Raw genomic sequence first — 9,601 nt, 5'->3', positions numbered from 1 at the left:
CCGTGTATAGTCCTAACACGACTTCAAACTCAGGCATACTCAGCTGGTGAACTAAACTACCGAGACGGAACTGGACTGTTCCAAGATCATCGAATTCTTATGACTTGGAGGTGAAAGTTGGAATAGAGTTCGAGTGTGAGTTTGAGGTACGTCGGCTCGACGATCTTGAAGAATAGCCCCCATGTGTCAGTTGTCAAGAGGGCCCGAACTGCGTCAGCCAGTTGGATTTGTTCTAGTGTGGCCCAGTCAATGTAACGGCCCACACCTAGGCATTGGGCCTGTAATATTTGGAAAAGTTCCTCTTGTTGTCCTAGTGGAAATTGGAGGAATGGGTGCCTGATCTCAGCGATAGGACCCGAGGATGATGCTGCTCCTTTCCTCTTCTTTGAGGTAGGAATGACGGCTTTCTTGCCGCATGGATTTGACATGATATACCTACAAGAAACAAACATTTACAAATTTAAAAAGGAATTAACCATGAATTAAACTAACAAATACAATAAAAAATTACTAACATGAACAGGACTCAACCAAAAGCAATCAAACTTGACAGAGATTTTATGGCAAATGGCAAAGTGACAGCATGACTAAGTTAAAAACAAACTAGATGGAAGTAGCTAAGCATGGTAAGAATATGGTACAAATTATGTGAACTAAATCCTAATAATGAGGATGATAATATATACAATTAGTAGCAATATGTAAATACAAGAATAAAAATTAGGACTATAATGTTAGTAAGCATCTAAAGAAAGTAAAAGAGAAGAGACAACCGTTAGAAGAGGACCGATGGTCAGAGGAGCGACAGCGTGAAGGTTAGGTGCAGTTGGGGTTGGCCATGGGCATGGGTGGTGGGGTTGTATGGGTCGCACAAAGGGAAAAGAGGAGAGAGGGGAGAAAAATGGGAGAAGAGAAGGGGGATAGGTACCGGTCGGTAGTGGAGAAGAGGATTTTGGCGGCTAGGGTTAGGTTTTGGGGAAGAGGATGATGAATGGTGAGGGGTTTATATAGATTTTGGGGCGAAGGCCGTGGGGCACGCCCGTATGCCCTTATTTCAGCCCGTGTGTTTCGTGATTTTCAAATTTGGGGCGTGTCTGAAATTTGGCCCACGCCCGTGTTTGTTGGGCTTGTTGGTGCACACGGTCGTATCCTGCTTCGTTCGATTCTCCCACTCCCGTGTATGGATGTACACGCCCGTGTTAATTTCATAGTCTCGAGCACGGTTGGTGGGCAAGGGCGTGTCTCATGCCCGTGTTAATTTCTCAGTTTCAACCACGGCTTCTAGACACGGGCGTGGCACATGCCCATGTTGTTTTGATAGTTTCGTCCACGGCCATGTAGCACAATCGTGGCAACGTATCGAATCCCGTGTTGAGGAAAACTTTCGCTCTATTTTCACACGGCCGTATCGCACTGCCATGTCATCACCCGTGGTATGAGCACGGCCTAAGGCACGCCCGTGTGCCTAGCCGTGTGGATTTGGACAACCTGTGTTCAAGGACTCAGTTAGTGATTTAGATGTTAAAAACTAAAATTCAAAGAAGTTAACACTGTTAGTGCTTGGGTTGCCTCCCGAGAAGCACTTATTTATAGTCTAAGCTCGACTTACCTCTCTTGTTGCGTAGTCATGGTGGTGCGAGGAGTTTGCACTCCTCATTCCTGCTATCAATCTCATCAAAATAAGGTTTTAGATGAGTACTATTTACTTTAAAGGTGCCGAATTTAGGATGAATTACCTCGACTGCCCCATATGGTAAAATGCTGAGTACCGTAAGAGGGATTGCTCCATTAGGTTCAGAAGTGGCAATACGAGGGTCTACTGCATCTAGTAGTACTTTGTCTCCAACCTTAATTGATTTGGTGAAACATTGAGCTCGTCATGGCCTGGTTTTTGTCTATCGTGTGCTCTCAATTTCTGTGTCCTCCATTCATCTAGTTACTCAATTTGTAGCATTCATTTTTCCTAGATGGGTCCTTTGTTGTTACTTGAACAAGGCTCATGTATGCTTTTCGAACGTCTTTCCTACAAAGAAGTTGCACCACATGATCAGTATTAGTAGAATTTCGAGCTTAAATAGTGATTGTTTCATCACCCACACGAAGTGTGAATTCACTTGTACCAACATCAATAATTGTTCTAGCAGTTGCTAAAAAGGGTCGTCCTAAAATCAAAGGTATGTCACTATCCTCTTCCATCTCTAGAACAACAAAATCAATTGGGAATATAAATTTATCGATTTTGACAAGTACATTTTCAATGATACCCTTAGGAAATCTAATGGTTTTATCGGCTAACTGAATGCTCATCCTAGTTTGTTTGGGTTTCCCAAGACCTAGTTGTTTAAACATTTTATAGGGCATGACATTAATACTAGCCCCTAAATCAGCCAATGCATTATTCACATCTAAACTACCAATTAAACAAGGAAACGTAAAACTCTCTAGATCTTTCAATTTGTTGGCTAGCTTATTCTGTAGAATGGCTGAGCAAATTGCATTCAACTCTACATGCGATGCCTCATCCAACATCCGCTTATTTGCTAAAAGCTCCTTTAAAAATTTAACTGCGTTTGGCATCTGTGAAAGAGTTTCAATAAATGGTAAGTTAATATGCAATTTCTTTAATTGTTTAAGGAATTTACCAAATTGTTCATCTGTGCGGTCTTTCCTTATCGCATTGGGGTATGGCACCCGTGGTTGGTACTCTTTACTTACTGGTTTTTGCTCACTATGGACTACCTCACCTTTACATTTACTTACCACAATTCCTTGCCTTAGTTCTAGTTCAGGTTCAACTAACCCTTTCTCGTCTTGAATAATAATCGCATTGAGTTGTTCCCTTGGGTTAGATTCAATGTTACTTAGTAGGCTACTTTTTGATCATTCAGAAATTAGTTTAGCAAGCTATCCTATCTGAGTTTCGAGTCCTTGGATCGATGCTTGTTGATTCTTTAGTGCTGTTTTGGTATTCTGAAAGCGAGTTTCTAACACCGAGATAAACTTTGTTAGCATCTCTTCAAGGTTCAGCTTCTTTTCCTGTTGGTAAGGTGGTTGTTGAAAACTCGGAGGAAGTTGTGGCCTTTGATTCCCTTGATCACCCCACGAGAAATTGGGATGGTTCCTCCAGCCTACATTATATGTATTACTATATGGGTTATTTTGAGATCTAGATTTATTGTTACCCATATATTGGACTTGTTCCTCCTGGATGTTGGAGTTGAAGGATTGATATTCTATATGTACTCCTCCATTTGAATCGTATCTCATCACTGGATTTACCTAAGTAGGACCACACAAACTATCAAGTTTTTTATTTAACAGTTCTACCTGGTTAGATAGCATAGTAACCGCGTCGAGGTTGAAAACACTGGCTGCTTTTGTCGATTTTATTCTCATGACTTGCCACTGATAGTTATTCAGTGACATCTCTTCAATAAATTTGTAAGCCACTTCAGGTGTTTTGTTATTGATAGTCCCACCAGCAGCTGCGTCGATAAGTTGCCTTGTTGAGAGGTTTACGCCGTTGTAAAACGTTTGAACCTGCAACCATAAAGGTAACCCATGGTAAGGGCACCTTCTCAATAGATCCTTGTATCTCTCTCATGCATCATAGAGTGTTTTGAGGTCCATCTGTACAAAAGAAAAGATGTCATTCCTCAACTTAGTCATTTTAGCTGGCGGGAAATATTTAAGTAAGAATTTTTGCGGTCATTTGTTCCTAAGTAGTGATTGACCCTCGTGGTAACAAGTTCAACCACTGTTTAGCCTTATTCCTTAATGAAAAGGGAAATAACTGAAGGCGAATGGTATCATCAGAAACGCCATTGATTTTAAACGTGTCGCAGAATTCCAGAAAATTTGTTAAGTAAGTGTTTGGATCCTCAACTTGCAAGCCATCAAACTGAACAAACTATTGGATCATTTGAAATGTGTTAGGTTTCAATTCAAAATTATTTGCAGCAATAGCAGGCCTAACTATACTTAACTTAGTTCCTTTTAACTTAGGTTTAGTATAATCATACATAGTGCGTGGGGCAGGATTCTGATTTACTGGATCAGCAGCAATTGCAGGAGGTAGTGGATTTTCCTGATTTTCAGCCATCCCCTCAGTTGTGGTGTGAATATCATCCTCTTGCCCTTCCTCTATGTATCTTAAGCTTCGCCTTATTTCTCTTCAGTTTGTGCAAGCTATGTGTTCAATCTCACTATCAAAAAGTAATGGTCCTGACGGGTTTCATCTAGGCATAAACTATAAAAACCTGCCAGAAGGGAAAAGAAAATTTAGTAACAAAAATCAAAATAAAATTCAAATTGCAATAAAATAAATGACTAAAGTAATAAAAATTAAGTGTTCCTAATACCTTAGTTCCCCAGCAACGCCACCAAAAACTTGATGTGAGGTGAATCGTGATAAGTTTTATAAGTTATGAATGTTCGTTCTTGGAAACTAATTATTATCATGACAAATTCAAGCGCACCTTATCGAACAGTAGTATAGCTTATGGCAAGACCGGGATGTCGAACCCAAAGGAACTAAAAGTACTAGTATTAACTTTCTTTTTATTATCTAGCCTAAAAAATAAAGGCGTTTGTTTTATCTAAATTAATTACTAAACTAAGAATGCACAGAAAGTAAATTGGGGAAATAACTTTTGGGAAAACTGAATGATTTGGACAATACCTAAGGGAAAAATCCACCTAGACTTCACTTGTTATTGACTCTGAATTAGATGATTTATTCACTTGACTTGATCCGTAGAAATCCTAAGTTATATTATTATCTCTCTGGAGACTAGCAAAATCTAATCCTAGGTTGATTAATTGAAATCTCTTTCTAATTAAAACCCCTAGTTTTGCATTAACTCAATCTATGAATTCTTTATTAGGTTTCACCCTAATTCGAAAAAATTATGTCACCCTATGTCTAGGCGTGCAATCAATGCTGCTTAATTATGCTAGATCTACTATTAGACAGGGACTTTTGCTCCTTTGAATAAGCACATCAATACTTGAATCAATATCCTGGAAAATCAAAGCAAGAATTAAGAACTCATAATTAAGAACAAGTCAAATATTTATCATATAATTCAGAAAATAATAACAAGATCTGTCTTAGGTTTCATTCCCTTTAAGTATTTAGGGGATTTAGTTCATAAGTGTAAAAGAAAACATCTCAAAAGAATGATGATAACAAAACATAAAGAAAACCCAAAAACTCCTGAAGGAAATTGAAGGGAGATCTTCAATCTTGAAGGATAATCCGGCTTTGGAGATGGATCAATCGACGTTCTTCGAGTAATTCCTTGCCTCCTACTCCATGTCCTCGTTCTCGGTACCTCCTGAGGTGTTTATATAAGCTTTAGAATGCTTCAAAACCCTCAAGAGTGGCATTTTCTAAATAGGACTAGACTTGGGCTCGACAGGGACATGCTCGTGTGACACGCTCGTGTGCAAGTGCTTCAACCCATGTTCGAGTTTGTTGAATGGACACGGGTTTGTGAACAACCCGTGTGAGGAAGTCCAGGCTGTGTTGATTTCCTGTGTTAACCCATTTTCTCCGTTTTTGGCCCATTTCTCAGTCTTTTTACTCTCCTATGCTCACCTAAGTATAAAACATGAAATTAAAGGATTAGGAGCATTGAATTCACCAAATCTAAGGATAATTCATCCAAAAATATGCTAAGCATGGGATAAAAATATGTATAAATTATGGTTTATCAGTCCTCTTAGGATTCTCTCAGAGCTTCTTCACTGGATTGGCATAGACATTCCAACTTTGATAACTAAAATTGTTCTTGGGATTTGAATTTCTCCTTCCAATAGGACTCTCTGGCCTTCAACCAACTATTCTCCTCCTCCATCTCCTCGCACCTAACTAGTACATCCTTATGCTTTACCTTCTAAGCTGAGACATAGGAGTTAAGAATTGATAATACTAAATTTAAATTATCAGTTGGTCCCCTTTTCTTTGATTGATAACACCTTTTATTGTTTAAAATCGCAAGCACCAGGGTTTATCATTACATGAGACGAGCTCAATAGAAAGTTCTTTCAGAAGTTTTTACCCTATTAGTAAAGTGGTTAAACTAAGAAGAGAAATTGTTGTCTTTGAAGGGGAAAGTTTTCATGAAGCTTGGGAACATTTTAAAACATTGATTCAGAAATGTCCGCACCACAGATTCCCTGAGTTGATGCGACTGCAAGTGTTTTATAATAAGTTGGATGCAAATGAAATATTCGAATTAGACGGAGTAGTTGGAGTAGCTCTTATGAACAAGACGTACGAGGATGTGTATGGAATCATTGAGAACATGGAATTGAACTCCTGTCAGTAGCCAATTGAACGAGTTACATATGGCCAAAAAACTGCTACGGTAAAAGCTATTCAAGAGGATGACAAGTATCAATATTTAGTGGATAGACTTAAATGCATCGAATATGCAAACAATACACCGTCTATGGGAGGAGGAGACAAATTGCTCTTCCACTACATTAATAGTCCTGCTGAGGATGTGAATTATATCAAAAATAGGAGTGGAAATCCTTATCACATACCTATAATCTCGGCTAGAGAGATTACCCGAATCTGAGATAGGGAGAAAATCAAAGAGGAGGTAATAGTTCGAATCAAGCTAAAAATACTAACTATCAACCTCCTTATTCGTAGAAGCCCCAGGACAAGGTCAACCCATGTGACCATATTGCATGTGGTCAATGTCTGGATAGGATCGGAGGAGAAATACAATCAATGAGAACGGATGTAAAGTAGGTGTAGTCTGAGTGCACCAACTCAATGAGAATATTGACTAAACTTGAGGATCAAATGAGCCAATCGATGAGCATAATGGGTGACATCAAAAGAAAAATTGGCACCGATATTCCCATCAATACAAAAAAAAAATCCTCAAAGGAAAGGTAAGGAGCACGTGAAAGCAATAGCTCACCGATCAGGCAAAGTACTGAGTTGTAACATCCCGAATTAGATCTTAGTCAGAACAATGGTTTCAGGACCAAAAATCTGACCTAAGAAAATTTATTTTTATTATATTTTTGTGGCCTACAATTTCACAGAATGATTTCGTGAAACTTTCGTTCGAAAATTTCGACGTTTGGGCACTCAATTTGGTCAAAAGGACTACATTGTAAAAACTGCAAAAGTTGAGTTCTACATGTTAGAGGTGTCTAATTGTTATGAAATTTTAAATGGGAGGTACTTAAATGGTAATTAGACCATTGTATAATTTGTTGGACAAAAATGGCTTTGGTTGGGTAAATTTTGAAAGAATAGTAAAATGGCATTTTGGTCATTTAGGGGTAAAATGAATTAAAAGATAAATTTTAAAACCCAAATGTGTCCCTTTCTTCTTGATTCAGCCAAATGTACCAAGAGCAGCCATGGTTAGGGTTTGCCCAAGCTTCCAAGCTCAATAGTAAGTGATTTCGAGCTCCGTTTTTAACGCTCTATGCATTTTTGAAGTCCCGGTAACATGTTCTAGCTAATTCTACCATTTATTTGAGCTAGGGTTTGTGTTTAAAAACTTTCCCATGAATGATATGCATGTATTTTGATGTTTAGTGGTAGAATATGAAGTCTCGGTGTGTAATAATCGACTTTTACTAAGCGGTTTTTGATGAAAACGTCTGAAAGGACCGTTTTGTAAAAATTATAAATTTGGTCATAAAAGGGTGATTTAGTGGAAATTAGGGGCTGTCATAGTTATGAAAATGATTTGGCTATGCTTGAAATGCAAGGAAATTGAATAAAAATCATTTTACGAGTATTAGGGCAAAAGTGAAAATATGTAAAAGTTTAGGGGTCAAAATGCAAATTTGAAAAATATGATTTTTGGACCCATATGAATAATGTGGCTAATTAGTAGGCTAAATGTGATATTATAGATCAAGGAAAACAAGATTCGGGCTTAGAACGAGGTTGAACAAGGTTAAGCACAAACTCGAAATAAATAATCGTACTCGAAACCGAGGTAAGTTCATATGTCAATGATATTGCAATGATATTATTGTTCATACTTGAACTTAAATTGATGTGTTAGCTTTGTGTGATGGATATTTATTTAGTTGATATAAAGATTATATATTGTAACAAATGCCTAAATATAATTGTATGCAATACCATGTTTATTTTGTGGAGTAATTCTAAATAAACATGGAAATGTGTTGAATTGGATGTACATTGCATGATCAGCTATGGATAATGAGATACTTGATGAAAACAGAAAAATCCCGATTGAATAAAAAGGGAAATCCGTTGGATAAACAATGGCTTACATGACTTGAGATCCTGCATGTGTTGCAGAAAAGGATTTAGCCCGGATGGGTAATCTATTAATGTCAAATATAGAAAAAGATCTAGCCCGGACGGGTGTTCCTTGAGTGATCGAGCATCTCGAAGAATATGTGTGCATTAAGGATTTTTCCTGGACGGGTAATCCGATTAGGATCTGAATTTAGCCTGGACTGGTAATTCAGATCCGATCTTATTTGAGTATATGTCGTCGTAGGGGATTTAGCCTGGACTGGTAATCTCGACAATACCCTATGAGCTTATATTACGGGGTATTTAGCCTCGACTGGTAATACCGTCGAAAGATGTGAGGTTCGTAGGAGTGCGTACTAGAGATGATCACTTGTATGACTTGACAATAAATGGATTATCCATCGAGATTTCCAAGAAATTCAACGGCTATTATAATGAATAACGTGATTAAAGTACCGAGATGGGCGCGGTGATAAAGGTAAATTTAATCGGTATGCTATGGATATGTACAGGTACGTTCATTATACTCATAAGTGATGCCTTATTGAAATGTGATAAATGATGAGTTAGCGAATTCATGCAAATGTATGTGTATACATGATGAACAAGAGAAAAGATTTGAAAGACGAACCATCCTTATGCTTATGATTATGAATTGTGTTGCAATATCATGTTAACTTACATTATGTAATTGAATATGGGAATTATGAAATAATGAGTCCATGATCAATATGAAAATCAAATTATGATAGCTATTGTGATTTTGCACCGAAACAGTGTTGAACAGCAGTAGTAGCCTGACTTTGAAAAATCACCATAAATTGTGGAAATCGAATTAGAGGCTGAATAACATATGAAATTAAATCTTACTGAATCTAGTTTCACATAGAGGAAATATGTAAGTAAAAAATTATGTATTTTGAGATAGTTGAATTCTTGTGAGATACAGTTGGAGTGATTCTAGACTCCCCTATCTTAACTTTGGAAAATCATTAGAAATTTTAAAAAAATAATTATGAGTTAAAATTCCTATGAATGAAATCATTAATGAGTCTAATTTCAATAGAAATATACGGGAACATTATCCGAGTCTCGTACTATGAGATATTTGATTTTTAGTAGATAGAGGTCAAAGCTGTTAGATAGCGAAACATGGGAGAGTTTAAAGAATAAACTGTACTTATTGGCTAGACCAAAAATTCTGGAAATTTTATGGTAAGAAAATATGAGTATAGTTTCAGGGAAAATTAATGGATCTTAATTTAGAATCCTTTAGCTCGAGATATAAATAATTTATCAACCATGACTCGAATAGACAGCTTG

General features: G+C 37.4%; 1 non-coding gene and 1 pseudogene across 1 annotated transcript; one reads left to right on the top strand and one right to left on the bottom strand.

Annotated features, from left to right (window-relative positions):
- Positions 1-3,556: 3,556 nt before the first annotated feature.
- LOC128290063 (small nucleolar RNA R71) lies at positions 3,557-3,663 on the top strand. The gene has a single exon (XR_008279704.1). It is a non-coding gene; the product is annotated as a small nucleolar RNA R71 (small nucleolar RNA).
- Positions 3,664-6,083: 2,420 nt separating this feature from the next.
- Positions 6,084-6,181, bottom strand: LOC128289514 (small nucleolar RNA R71; annotated as a pseudogene).
- Positions 6,182-9,601: the final 3,420 nt, after the last annotated feature.

This window comes from Gossypium arboreum, chromosome 2 (assembly GCF_025698485.1).
Source record: "Gossypium arboreum isolate Shixiya-1 chromosome 2, ASM2569848v2, whole genome shotgun sequence".
NCBI classification, from domain to species: domain Eukaryota; kingdom Viridiplantae; phylum Streptophyta; class Magnoliopsida; order Malvales; family Malvaceae; genus Gossypium; species Gossypium arboreum.
Note: the sequence above shows the minus strand (reverse complement) of the source record. Positions and strands in the feature narration are given on the sequence as shown.